Source organism: Macaca nemestrina, chromosome 2 (assembly GCF_043159975.1).
Source record: "Macaca nemestrina isolate mMacNem1 chromosome 2, mMacNem.hap1, whole genome shotgun sequence".
Classification (NCBI taxonomy): Eukaryota; Metazoa; Chordata; class Mammalia; order Primates; family Cercopithecidae; genus Macaca; species Macaca nemestrina.
Window position 1 is genome coordinate 136,123,317 of NC_092126.1, and position 14,703 is coordinate 136,138,019.

Below are 14,703 nucleotides of genomic sequence, written 5' to 3' on the forward strand. Positions count from 1 at the left end.
AGGCCCCAGTGAGACTGTAGGGAGGACCTGGCTTGACGCTAGCATCATTTAAATCACATATTTCCCAGTGCTGCTGGGCAGGTACTTTGTGGATAAATCGTCAATCCAGGGAAGGTAGTTTCTGGCTGCTGCTAAAATGGAATCTAGGACTTCTCAGGCACGCGACATTTCCCAGACTTGGGGAAAGCAGTGGAAGAACTCTGAACAGTGTTTAGCCCTTTCCCCTCTTTCTTTGAGCCAACGAGGCCATTCAGCGTTTGTGTTCACCAAGTCTCCCGAGTGGTTTTTGTCGCAGCTGCTGAAGACAATAATAGCAGCAGCCATAGGGAGATTTATAGGGGGAGTTCACATCTTCACCTCTCAAAATTCTAAGTAAATACAAAGCTCCCACAAACCACATGGTATGTTGTTTAAATCCCTGTGCAGAATCCGTATGTCTGGCCCCTGCCCACTTCTCCCAGTGCTCTCCTCACTTCTCTCTGCCTGGCCTTTGCTCTCTATTAATATTTAACCGTTCCTAATTCCTCAAGAGCCTATTCTGATTTTCCTTTCTTTGTGGTTTTCCAAGATGCGCTTCTTCATGGGATGCTGCTCCCCATCCAGAAATCTACTGTTCTACTCCCTCCCTCAACATCCTTTCTACCAGAAACCCTTCTCCTTCTATCAGTCCTTGTGTAACAAACCACCCAGATTTGGCAGCTTAACACAACTATTCTTATTGCTCATGGTTATTTGAGGTGCTGTGAGTTGACTGAGCTCCACTGAAAGTTTCTCATGTGGGGTCTCTCAGCCAGTTGCAGTCAGATGGCAGCCAAGGCTGGAGTTATCTGAAGGCTCAACTGGACTGGGCATCCAACATAGCTCCTTCACACACCTGTCGCTTGCCTGGGTGAGATGGGTGGAAAAGCTGGCTACGGAGATGGTATTTCTGTGTCTTCTTGTGATGCCTTCCCATGGCTGGATTGGGCTTCCTCACAGCATGGTGGCCTCAGCATAGTCAGACTTTTGACATGACAGCTGATTTCTCCCAGAGCATGCATTCCGAGAGACCAAGGTGGAAGCTGCAAGGCCTTTTATGACCTAGCCTTGGAAGTCACACAGAGTCACTTCTACCACATTCTGTTGGTTATATAGGCCAGCCCAGACTCAACACAGGAAGGGCCTAAACAACGGCATGAATGTCAAGCAGTGTGTGTCATTGAGAGCCATCTTGAAGACTGGCTGCCACACCTTCCGGTCTTTCCCCATTCTCTGCACGTCATGTACATCCCTACCTAGGCATTTATCTTAGGACTTTATAGTTGCTTCTCTTCTGTCTCCCTGCTCCACCGTAAGTACCATTGTTTAACTATTTTTGAGCCTTTGGTGCCTGGTTTTGTGCCTGGCACTCACTAAACACAATGTCACTTTATAGAATTGAGCCAAACTGTGACTTAGAGCTCCCCCAGCCTCAAGGCTCCAATCAGATGGCTCCCTCACCTCCAACTGAAAGAGGAGCACCCCCAAATTTGGACCCAGTCCAGGCCTGTTACCCTACAGACAAAACAAAGCACTTCTCTTTTTTTCCTCTAGGACGACAAGTTAATTCAGTTCTTGAAAAAGATGCCAACTGACAGCCCCACAGATTGAGAAACATATGTCTTCCTCCAGAGGGGCCTTGTGTGTGGAGAAGCATGGGCGGTTTCTGAGGAGGGCAGCTGGGCGTGGGCATACGTGGAGACCCAGCCGTGGACCTCTACTCTCAAGGGCCAAGCCCGCCCCACTAGAAACAGCCAAGGTGGGGAGGATGTTTCCTTAACAAAGATATCACCTCCGGGCACAATCTGACAATATGTCTGGCTTCAAGCTTCAGTTCTGCCTGAGTTCTTCCAGCTTTGGTAGATTTTAGGTGGCTTGGGGTGGGAGGAAGAATGAAGAGGAAACACATCTTATCTTGATAGTGAAGACCCAGGGAATGAATTCAAGGAAAGGATGATGGGATGAAGTGGAAGAAAAAGAAGTAAGAGAAAATATCCTTCCTAGATAAGATACAAGGGAAGTGCTCATTCATTCCTGCCCTCATTAACTACATTCACTCACCTTTCTCCAAATTATGACCCAGACCTTTTTCTTTATTAAAAATAATATAACAAGAGTTATCAATTAGTGAGTGCTTGCTATAGGGCAGGCACTGTGCTAAACACTTTATGTATATTATCATGCTTAATCTGCACCATTCTGGGAGATGGGTGCCTTGCCTGTCCCTCCCCACTCCACCCCAGCTAAGCCATCACACCCCCACCATTTTATGGAAAAAGAAACTGAAGTTCAGAGAGGACAAGTAATTTGGCAAAGATTACAGAGCTCAGGCCAGACAAGGTGGGTCACACCTGTAATCCCACCACTTTGGGAGGCTGAGGCGGGCGGATCACCTGAGATCAGGAGTTCAAGACCAGCCTGGCTAACATAGTGAAACCCCATCTCTAATAAAAATATAACAATTAGCCAGGCGTGGTGGCACAGGCCTGTAATCCCAGCTACAGGGGAGGCTGAGGCACAAGAATTGTTTTAACCCGGGAGGCAGAGGTTGCAGTGAGCCGAGATAGCACCACCACACTCCAGCCTGAGTGACAGAGTAAGACTCCATCGCAAAATAAATAAATAAAATAAGAAAAGAAAAGAAAACAAACAGACAAACAAAAAAACCCGCAAAGATTACAGAGCTCATATATGGCAGAGCCTAGAATCTTACCCTGGCCTGTCGGCTTCTAGAGCCTTGATACTCAAAGTTGGTCAAGCAGCATCAGCATCACCTAGGAGCTTATTGGAAACACATGTTAGGACCCCCCCAGGACCTATTAGATTAGAATCAGTATTTTTATAGCATCACCAGGTGATTATTTTACACACTGATGTTTGAGAAAAGCTGCCTGCTGTCCTAGAGCTTGTGTGGCCTCGGCCTTTGTCCTCCAGGTGGAAGCAGTCCTGAGGGCACGGGTTTAATGCACAGGCATTGACAGAGCCATGGCTGACTGGTGACTGTTGCCCAGCATACGTGGGCAAGAGCATATGCAATTGACCATTGTAGAATGGGGTTGAGGACACAACCAACCCCAGATTGCTGCTATCAAGCACAGTCATTGGGATGTCCCATTCTTCAGCCCCTCAAGACAACGTTACCAGTGGGAAGAAATCTTTGTAATATGTTTATTTTTCTACTATGTATAATTTACATTCAGCTAAATACTCAAGTTTTACTTGTGTAATCACCACCCCGACGAAGGCATCAACGTTCCTGGCACTCCAGATGGCTCTCTCCCACTCTATCCCCCTCAAAATCAACACCCTCTAAAATGACCTCTATTAGCACAGATTCAGTTCACCTGTTTCTAAACTGCAACTAAATAGAATCACCCTGAATGTTTTCTTTGGTATTCATGTAGCTATGACATTCAGCCATGTTACTGCATATTTCAGTATTTCATTCTCTTTCATTACTCAGTAGGACTCCATACGTGAACACACCACAGTTTCTGTGTTGTTTCTGTTTGGGGGATGTTATTAATAAAGCTGCTATGGATATTTCTGAAAGTGTTTTTGGGTGAACATGCATACTTATTTCTCTTACATTAAGTGCACAAGCATGGAATTGCTTTTACTCAGCATATATTAAGTTGTTTTGTTGTTGTTGTTAGTTTGGGTTTTTCTTTTTGAGACAGAGTTTCTGTCTGTCACCCAGGTTGGAGTACCTGGACATGATCTCAGCTCACGGCAACCTCTGCCTCCTGGGTTCAAGAGATTCTTGTGCCTCAGCCTCCCAAGTAGCTGGGATTACAGGCACACACCACCTTGCCCAGCTATTTTTTTTTTTTTTTTTTTTTGTATTTTTAGTAGAGATGGGGTTTCGCCATGTTAGCCAGGCTGATCTCAAACTCCCTATCTCAAGTGATTCACCTACCTTGGCCTCTAAAAATGGGATTACAGGTGTGAGCCACTGCACCTAGCCCAGCATATATTAAGTTATATTAGCTACTGTCAAACAGTTTTTCCAAGTGGTTGTACCAATTTATACTGCTGCTAAAATGTGTGAGAGTGGGGACTCCTTTTTAAGCCTAGCCCCATAGTTAACCAGGATTCCATTACTCTTTACTAAGTTGCTCTCCTTTGGAAAGGGAAAGAGAGATTTTCTCCTAATTTCTTATCTAAGAAATGATGGCATTACACATCATCTGAAATCAATAGATTGTCAGTACCTGGTTGTTTGCCTTCAGATATCAGGTATAGAGCCCTTTTATGACACACCAGAAAAGACAGTTGGTCCCAATGAGCTGCAACAATTGCAACTATATATTAATAGCTTCTGTTCATGTTAGAAAAAAGCTCCCAAAGATGTAATCAACCTTTACAAACATATGGGGCAAATTTCAGGGCCGTGCATGGGGAATTCGTGGCACAACTCACATTAGTGATAACCTGAAATAATAGGAGCTCTGTAAAATTACACCCCTGAGGTCTTCTCCACATCGGAGGCCATATATTAACACTCACATCTCCCTCCTGGGACCCTTTGGTTGACTGGAAAAAGGCGAGACGTGGGTCTCAGAAGTACGGTCAGGGGCACAAAGCCCACACTAATCGCTCGCTGACCCTTGACCAGCCATTTAGCCTTTCTACAACTCAATGTCCCTTCCGATAAAACGGGCGGCCTGACTTCCAGACTTCCCTCTTTCCCCTCCCCCCGCCCAGCCTGCACGTTCTGTTTCTCCATTCATTTTTTTAAGGTTTTTTATTTTGAAGTAACTTATAGAATTGAAGAATAGAAGGAACTCCTTTCTACCCCTTGCCCAGCTTCACCAATTAACATTTTGCCATATTTGTTGTATCACTCTGCTGTCTAAATAAATATCGTCTTCCCCTAAAACATTTGAGAGTTCATTGTAGACATCACACCCACTTACCCCTAGTATTTCAGCATGCATTTCCTTAGAAAAGGACATCATTTTATATGAGAAAATAGAACTGTATTTAATATCAATGTTTATTTTTCTACTATGTATAATTTACATTCAGCTAAATATTCAAGTCCTACTTGTGTAATTACCACCCAGATGAAAGTATCAATACCCAGCACCCCAGATGGCTCTCCCCTACTCCCTCCCCCTCAAAATCAACACCCCCCAAAATGCACTATTCTGACCTGTTATCTAATACATAGTTCATATGTAAATGCCTCCAACTGTCTCGATAATGTCATTTGTACCACTCCCACTTCTCATTACCCAGGGGCCAGTCTAGGACCAGGCATTACATTTAGTGTACATGCATGTATTTTCTCTTTTAATCTAATGCTGTTTTTTAGCCTTTCTTTCTCTTTCATGATATTGGCATTTTGAAGAGTGCAGACCACTGGTTCTATAGAATGCCCTTGAACTTATCACTCTATAGACTCTTAGCACCCTCAGCTTTGCAAATCCTCAGAAATGAAATCTTTTCTCCCCATCACGCTTTTGTTTGCACAAAACCCTCCACCTGGAATCCCCTTTCCTTTCTCTTTCACTGGGCAATTCCTACTCAACTTTCTCTGATACCCTTTTTTATGGCCCCCTAGGACTAAGATGAAAGTCCCTCCTGTAGGCTTTTACCACCCAAGCTTGGCCCATCTGAGCATCTGTCAAACTCTACTGTGCACAGTGGCTCCCACCTGAAATCACAGCAACTTGGGAAGCTGAGGCAGGAGGACTCCTTGAGCTCAGGAGTTTGAGACCAGCCTGGGCAACATAGCAAGACCTTGTCTCTAAAAAATAAAACATAAGTGTACTCTGCTGTCGTTGACCACTGTCCCACCCAAGGCTCTCACTTCTGCCCAGTTCTGGCTCCCCCTAACAAGTTCAGCTCTGAAAACCCGACTTCTTCTGCTACGTGTCCAGCATCCCTCTTTGAGTCATGGGTAACCTGGGGCATTGTAGAGTGCACTTGGCCTGTCAGGGGTGGCATGGCCTGTGTCACCAGCTAGTACTGGGAAAGCCCTCTGTAGATGGGGCCACCCTGCAGATGCCTGCAGACCACATGGAATACATGTGATCGTAACAACTGCAGCAATAACAGCAATTTTAATAGCGAACTCATAGCACTTACTTGGTGCCATGTCTAAATTATTTACATATATTAAGTCACTATTGCTATGAGGTAGACATTTCAATAGTGTGCACCTGGAATAATCTGAAGGCTCCTTCACGTACAAGTCTGATGATTGATACTGGCTGTTGCCTGAGGGCCTAGTAACGGTTATCAGCGGGAATGCCTGGATGTACCTCCCCATGTGGCCTCAGCTTCCTTAAAATATGGTGGCTGGGTTCCAAGCGTGAGTGTCCCCAGGTAGAGACAGAGAGCCAGAAAGACCCTAGATCATTTATGACTTAGCTTTGGAAGTCACATAGAATCCCCTCTGCCATAGTCCTTTGGTCAGAGGAGTCACGAGCCCCCACTCATATTCAAGGAGAGAGGACACAGACATCCTCCTCTGGTGGGAGGAGTGGCAGCCACCTTGTGAGAAGAGTCCATGGGATGAGCTGTGGCATCTTTGGAAGATGCAGTTGGCCGCTGCTTGTTAATGGGGAGGCAGGGATTTGAACCTGCACGGCCAGGCCCCAGAGTCCATACTCTTAACCAGCCTGCTGCACCTGCTCCAGAGCAGGTGAGGCCAGCAGCTGGGAACACTGAGCCTGGGACTAGAGCCCTTGCAGGACCCCTTCACTTGTCCACCCATTACCGTTTGAACCCCTTTCATGGACATCCATCCTAGAGCCTCAGGCCCCACTCCAGCCCCTTCTAGAACCTCTCTGTTATCTTCTTTCCCAATAGGCCTTGGGAGTCATTGAAACCAGTGCCCAATCATCAGCTACCAGAAGCCTAGCTCTGCTCTCCTTCATTCTGGCACTCTTGAGTTGAGATGATGCTTGCTGCCCTTATCAGGGACAGCTTCCTAGAACAGTGCTCAGTTTCCCAGCTAAAATAGGCTGAATTTTTGAATGTAACGAAGAAAGAAAACTTAAAATTACGGTTTCCATCTCAAGGCAGCTTGAGTAGCCATATTCTACACTAGCTCCCTCACTAGGCTCTTCAGGGCTTAGTCCGCCCTGTTGCCATACGACCTGTCAAGCAGTAGGTGTTTTATTTATTTTATGAATGAATTAACAAAAAGAGCAAATATGTTTTGAAAGATTACTCTTTGCCAGGTACTACCTTATACACGGCATAGATACTAACTCATTTAATCCTCACAGACTCTGTGAGGTCAATCTTATTAGTAACCTCATTTTATAGGCAGAGAAATGGAAAGATTAAGTAATTTGTCCAAGATTACAGAGCTAGTAACTGGTAGAGTCAACCATACTACCCCTCTTGACAAGGCAGGAAAGAAGGAAGGAAGGAAGGAAGGAAGGAAGGAAGGAAGGAAGGAAGGGAAGGAGGGGGAGAAAGGGAAGGGAAGGAAAGGGAAGGGAGAAACAGGAAGGAGGGAGGGAGGAAAGGAGGGAAGGATGGAGGAAAGGAGGGAGGGAGGAAAGAGGGAAAGAAGGAAGGAAGGAAGGGAGGGAGGGAGGGAAGGGGGAGAGGGAGAAAGGAAGGGAAGGGAAGGGAAGGGGGAAACAGGAAGGAGGGAGGGAGGGAGGAAAGAAGGGAAGGAGGGAGGAAGGCAGGGAGGGAGGAAGGCAGGGAGGGAGGAAGGAAGGAAGGAAGGAAGGACGGACGGACGGACGGACGGACGGAAGGAAGGAAGGAAGGAAGGAAAGAAGGAAGGAAGGAAGGAAAGAAGGAAGGGAGAAAGCTAGCCAAGGCATCCTCCTGTCAAAATGTGAATGTTGTTTCCTGAAAGGTCACTACAAACATTTCCCGCCACAGTGCCCCATATTCCCACCTTTAAGCTCATGTCTTTAGACTAAGGTCACCAGATTACAAATGTCCTTCAGCGAGGACAGCATCAGGCCCTGGGCCAATGCTCATGTATTCCATCTGTAAGTGGGTGCATGCTTTGTCAGGGATCCGGAACTTTGGACCCTGAAACTGGCAAGTTTTGGGAGGTGGAGGAGAAAGGAAAGTTAAAGAATATATGTCAATGCTTTGCAAAGAAAACTATTTTTCTCTCTTCCAGGAGAAGACATCACCTCAGAGGACAACCTAATAAAAAAAAATTCTTTCCAGGGAGGATTACAAGAAAAAGCAGAGTTTTCAGAGCTGGGTAAAAAGAATCCCCAAAGAAACCCTTCACCTAGATCACAGTATGGCCTGGGGCCTCCTGCTTTCAGGCTAAGGCTGCTAAAGATTTTTTGATAAGAAAAAAACAAAGAAGAGATAGCAGAATTGTAGGAGAGGATTAACTCAGGGGCAAAGTGACAAGGAGGAAAAGGAGGGTTAGGGTTAGGGTTGGCCATTAGTAATGGCAGTAGGTTACAGGAGGTTGGTCGTTACTAATGGCCAAGCATTGGCCATTAGTAACAAGGAGGCCTTGGGGAAAGTCTAGTATAGGATGAGAAACTTGGAGGCCGAAAGTTAAGTTGCCAAACCCAGGTGGCACACCCAAACGTAGCCTAAGTGAATCAGGAAAGCCCCAACCTCTGAGTAATCCACACTAGGCAAGAGAGCTCCTGAAAAGCTGTATGCGAGTCCGAAGTTGGTCAAGGCAGCCATGGTGCACAGTCATGCATCGCTTCACGAAAAGACTATGCTCTGAGAAATGCATCATTGGGCAATTTCATCATTGTGCAAGCATCTCAGAGTGCATTTACACAAACCTATGTGGGAGAGCCTCCTACACACCTAGGCTAGACGGTGTAGCCTGTCGCTCCTAGGCTACCAACCTGTACAGCATGTAATTGTCCTGAACACCGTAGGCAGTTGTAACACAGTGGTAAGTATTTGTGCATCTAAACATAGAAAAGGTATAGTAAAAAACACTGTGTAAGAGATAATAAATGATACACCTGTATAGGGCACTTACCATGAATGGAGCTTGCAGGACTGGCAGGTGCTCTGCGTGAGTCACTGAGTGAGTGGTGAGTGAACGTGGAGGTCTAGGACATTACTGTATCCTCCGGTAGACTTTATGGACACTGTACACTTAGGCTACACCAAATTTATTTTAAAATATACTTTTCTTTCTTCAATAATTAACCTTAGCTTACTGTAACTTTTCAACTTCATAAACTTTTTAATTTTTTTATAGCTTTTTGACTATTTTATAATAACACTTCAAACACAAACACAGACCGGGCATGGTGGCTCACGCCTGTAATCCCAGCACGCTGGGAGGCTGAGGCGGGTGATCGCTTGAGCCCAGGAGTTCGAGACCAGCCTGGCCAACATGGCAAAACCTCGTCTCTATTTAAAAATACAAAAATTAGCTGGGTGTGTGGGCGCATGCCTGTAGTCCCAGCTACTTGGGAGGCTGAGGCACGAGGATCACTTGAACCCAGGAGGTGGAGGCTACAGTGAGCAGAGATTGTGCCACTGCACTCCAGCCTGGGTGACAGAGTGAGATTCTGTCTCAAAAAACAAAACACAAACACATTTTTAAACTGTACAAAAAATATTTTCTTTCCTTGTATTCTTATTCTATAAGCTCTTTTCTATTTAAAAATTATTATTATTTTTTAACTCTTTAAACATTTGTTGAGAGGGTGAGGTAGGAGGATCACTTGAGGCCAGGAGTTCAAGATGAGCCTGGGCAACATACTGAGACCCCACTCCCTACAAAAGAAAAAAGAGCCAGGCATGGTGGCTCACACCTATAATCCCAGCACTTTGAGAAGCCAAGGTGAGAGGATCACTTGAGGCCAGGAGGTTGAAACCAGCCTGTATCATATAGTGAGACCTTGGTCTCTACAAAAAACAATTTAAAAATTAGCTGGGCATGGTGACTCCGGTATGTCATTCCAGCTACTGGGAAGACTGAGGTGGGAGGATCACTTGAGGCCGGAAGTCTGAGGCTGCAATGGGCCATGATTGCTTCACTGCCCCTCCACCCTGGGTGATGGAGCAAGACCTTGTCTCAAAAAGACAAAAAAACAAACAAAAAACCAAAAACAAACAAAAAAACCAAAGACACAAACATACATATTAGCCTAGGCCTGCTCAGGTCAGGACCATCAAGGCATCACTAGGTGACAGGAACTTTTCAGCTCTATTATAATCTTAGGAGACCACCATTGTATATGCAGTCTGTCATTGGCTGAAGAGTCGTCTTGTGGAACGTGACTGTACACTCAAAAACAGTAGATAGCTGCATGGGTTTGGGTTTCCTCAGGAGCAGCCCTTGAGACCAGGATCTCAGTGCAGGTGGTTTATTTGGGAGGCGAAACAGAAATGAGTAAGAAGTGGAGAAATGAGACAGGCAAGAGCAGGCAGTTAATAAAGAGTGAGTTATCACCCCACTACCACTGCCAGCAACTGGGGTCTCATCTCACAGGGATTTTTGCAGGGGCAGGGAGCCTGTAAAGACCCCTAAATTCCTAAACATAGGGAATTCTGTAAATATATGATAGGATATGCTCTCAACAGAAAATGATGAAAAGACAAAAATAGATAATTTAATAAAAATTACTTATAAGCAATTTTTCACTGTAAACAAAACTTACTTATCTGTTCTTCCTCAGATTTCTCCACGGTGAGCACCCACAGATGACTTGTTTAATACAAATGATAGACATTCCAAAAAACAAAACCAAAAAAGTACAACTCTCAAATATTTTAGGAGAATTTGCTAGGTAAAAAAAAAAAATGCTAAGGCAAATCCTGAAAGACAAAGCCTCCCTCCAATAAGGGCCTCGTAGTTCCCTAGTTTATCTTTGATATGAAAATGCAGTTTTGAAAGAGGGGTGGAATATTTCCATATAGACAGCTGGCTGAGAGCCAGATGCACCTCTTCCTGATACCAAAGGAAGCCAGGTGTTTGCTGATGCCTGTGGAATCCAGGCACACACACCCCCTGGCCACCTCTTGTCATCCCAAGATGAAGCACTGCTCCTCAGTGCACGCCAGTCTGCATGCAGCATCTGAAAAGTCAGGCTGGGGCCATTTTGCCCTGCCTTTCCCATCAGGCCCATGGCCTTGGCAAGCTGGAGCCTGTTTGCCTAGGCCTAGTGGAGTAGAATCCTCTGCCGAGAGATCTGGAAGATCCTGTTGGGCAGGACCAACTTGATGGATGACCTGCTCATTGCCAAAGGAAGGTGGGGTGAGGGTGCAGATTCTCCTCCCCGAGACACCAAACGTGCCCCAGGGGAGCTTAGGAAAATACCTGCTCTTCTCTCATACAGGGGCGTAGAGTTTCTTCCTGTCAAACAGCAAATGGCAATCATGGCAGCTTTAAATATTCCCGCACAGACTGGGGTACCTGAAAGCATTTCAGAATCATGATAGGCGAAGCTGGAGGATGCATTTTCCTTTCTTGTGCACCAGATACAAAGACTCTCATCTCCAAGCACAGCAGGAAAGCATGACAAGTGCCTCTTGGCACTTCTCCCGGAAGCATAAGGGGTCCCCTCCTTCATTCCGGCACCAACCTCCTTGCTCCTCACCCCCTAACTCTGCCATGGCCAGCCCAAACTATCTTCTCTCCTCACCCATACGTCATCTTCCCTTCCTCTGAAAAACATTCCATCAAAGTTCACATTGCTCATTGCCTAGGGTTCAGCTTAACATTCATGGGAGAAAATGATCTAATCAACCGATTCCAACTAAGTATTAACAAATAAGAACACCTTAATGTACTCAGCCAAAGGAATGACTCTCAAACAGATGAATTTTACCATTCGGTGGCAGGCCAGTGAGCAGAGGCTTGTTTTGTTAAATGCCTTCCTAAAAAAATCCCAAACCAGAACACCTAGAACTGGAAACTGGCACTGCCCACTGTAATTTCATAGGTAACATAATCTGCTAGAATGTTAAGGGAACTTGAAGACTACATCATAAAATTAGTAAATATGATTTGAGTAATTTTTATGCTGGACAAATTATCTTTTTTTAATCCAGGCAATAGATATTCTCACCCCATTTTATAGATGCAGAAGCAGTGGCTTAGAGAGGTTAAGTAACCTTCCTATGACCACACTGCAACTGAGGAAGCTGAGGTCTGAACCCTGAAAGCCTGGCTTTAGTCTGCACTCTTCTATGCATTACTGTCTTCCACTTCTTTTTACAGCCTAGAACACGGAGATTGTATGAGGATTGGAGATGCACAGACTGATGAGTGAATGAGCAAGGCCAGAATCTCCCTACTTCTTGGCACTAGTTCTCTTTTATCAGAAAACAGGAAGTACTATTCTATGAGTCACAGAGGTCAGAAGCAGGTAGGGAGAGCCTGACAATTACTTCTAACTAATTGGTATTCAATGTCTTTTAACCATGGCAACCTTTGTTCAAATGAGATCTTACTTGGAAGTCCAATATATTCTGCAGATAAAAGTGAGTTCCTTGGGTTAAAGGTGTAAGAGGACAGCCCAGACTTTAATCTTGAACCTACAGTGGCCCCTGTGGCTTTTCCATGGAAGCCCTAGGCCTTGAGAAGCAGATTTGGAAAATCACTCCTTGTTATGATTGCAAAAATTGCCAAAATGCATTACAGCTTTTCCCATCAAGAGGTAGAGCCATTTTCTCTACTCCCAGAATTGGGGTGGGCCTCGTGACTTGCTTTGACTGATAGAATGCAGCAAAAGTGACATGGCGCCAGTTCTCAGCTGACGCCTCCAGAGACTTCGTGCTCTTCTGTGCTTGCTCTTGGAACCCTTCCGCCACCAAGTGAGCAAGCCCAGGTTGGCCTGCTGGACAGTGACAACCTCAGCCGTCTCAGCCCAGCTCTCATTGTGCGAGAGCAGGATGGCCTGCTGGATGGCGACAGCCCCAGTCATCGCAGCTGAGACCATTGCGAGCCAACCTGGCAGCTGTTCACGCCCATCTGAGACCAGCCCAGCACAGACCCAAAGGACTGCCCAGTTGAGGCTGGCCAAATTGCTGACCTACAAAATTGTGAGCTAAAGGTGAGTAAATGATGTTTTAAGCTCTCAAGTTTTGGAGTCATTTGCTATGCAGCAATAACTAATGGATATAGTTCCCTAATAGAAGAATCTCGAAATGATGCCAAGGTCTTCCCCTTGGGTCTCCAAATGTGGAGGAATGGCGCAGCAAGGAGTCCCTCCCCAGACATCCCCTATCCCCAATCCTAACCCAAGCCCCCCAAATCCACCTCTGCCTTAGGATGTAATGGGCAAAGGACAGACATCCCCAGCTGCCCTTATTGCAAACAGAATGACAATCACAGAGGGGGAGATGAAAGACTCCTTTACACGATCCTACCAGAGCCAAACCTCCATCTAAAGAATTCAGTTCAAAATCCACTTGTGTGGAGAGGGGGTCCAGCTGTTTCCTGCAAGAGCTTCAAGGCTTGTGGCATCCTCAAAGCCTGGAGTTGGGGGAGAAGCAGCAGAAAGAAGGGGAGAGGGCCTTAAAGGTTAAACCTGGCACATTAAAGCTGCTCAGAAAACACCAAAAAAATGTAAATGAACATTTTTAGCTGCAGTGGGAGAAAGGCAGCCCCGAGGCCCGGGGTTGATCTTTCAGAGTATCGGGCACACTGCAAAGCTGTCTCCATTTATTTACTTCTAATTGAAAGCTGGCGTGCTGAGGGTTACTCCACCCAGGCGTGAAGCGTAGCCATCCGTGAAAGATTTCCCAAGACCTCTCCCTCCGCAGAAGCATCCTTCATGTGCTTGAAAGGGAAAATGTCAAGGGGGCACTAAATTAAAACTCAGTTTTGTCTTTGAAAAATAGATTCAATCCTCAGTAGGACTTGGTTGGAGAGATACTAGCATTAGCATAATTTCTCAATGCATTTTATAGGCCAGTCAGAAAAAAAAGGATATTCAGAAAATCTAGCAGGGAAAAAAAAAAAAAGGTCTCATGGGGGCCACACATGCTATTTGTCACAGAGAGAGACTCCTGGGACTCATGGTTGACAATGGGTGGTTTTCTCAGTGAAATTTTACCTCTTCAGGGATGGTTTTAACACAATTGGTCAGCTGGTGGTAAATGCCATCCAAGAAAAATAAGTTGGCTGGCTTTCATGACTGTCAGCCATATCCAAGTTCATTAGTTGACTCACTCATTCACTCCCTTCATGGATTCAACAAACAGTTATTGAGTGCCTGTGATGTGCGAGGCACCGTGCTGGCTACTGGGCATAAAACGGTGCCCATGACAGCCCACTCAACGCCTACAGTCTACCGGGAACGAGAGACAAGCCAGCGTGTTAAGAGAGTCCTCCATCGATGTGAGAGTGCCCTCTGGAAAGCCTTCTGTGAGTCAGTTTTGCACGTAAGCCAGGTGAATTAAAACTCTGGCCCATTCAGCGGGTGCCCGTCAAGCAGCATTGGAAACATGTGAGCTCGCGTGTGGCTGCCTACTTCGCTTCCTGCCTTTTTTCTTAGGCAAACTTTATCATTAGTGAATAAAGACTGGAGTCAGGCAGATGTCCATCCAAACGCAGCGTCCGTCTTATTATTGATGTAGTCTCAGGCAAGACGCCTGACTCTCAGAGCCTCATGTTGCTCATTGGTAAAACAAGGACAACAGCAGGCCTATGGCAGAAACCACCTGCCTCATCTTAATTTCCCTTTTTTTTAAAGGAAAAGAACCTTGGCATTACTAAGCACTACAGTGAGCCTGGCTAAGAGACTA

The 14,703-nt window shown here is 45.7% G+C and overlaps 1 long non-coding RNA gene across 1 annotated transcript; it reads left to right on the forward strand.

Moving 5' to 3' along the window:
* Positions 1 to 1,257: 1,257 nt before the first annotated feature.
* On the forward strand, positions 1,258 to 12,290 carry LOC105479586 (uncharacterized). The gene is made up of 4 exons (XR_985977.3): positions 1,258 to 1,330; positions 1,573 to 1,777; positions 8,129 to 8,215; positions 12,173 to 12,290. It is a non-coding gene; the product is annotated as an uncharacterized lncRNA (long non-coding RNA).
* Positions 12,291 to 14,703: the final 2,413 nt, after the last annotated feature.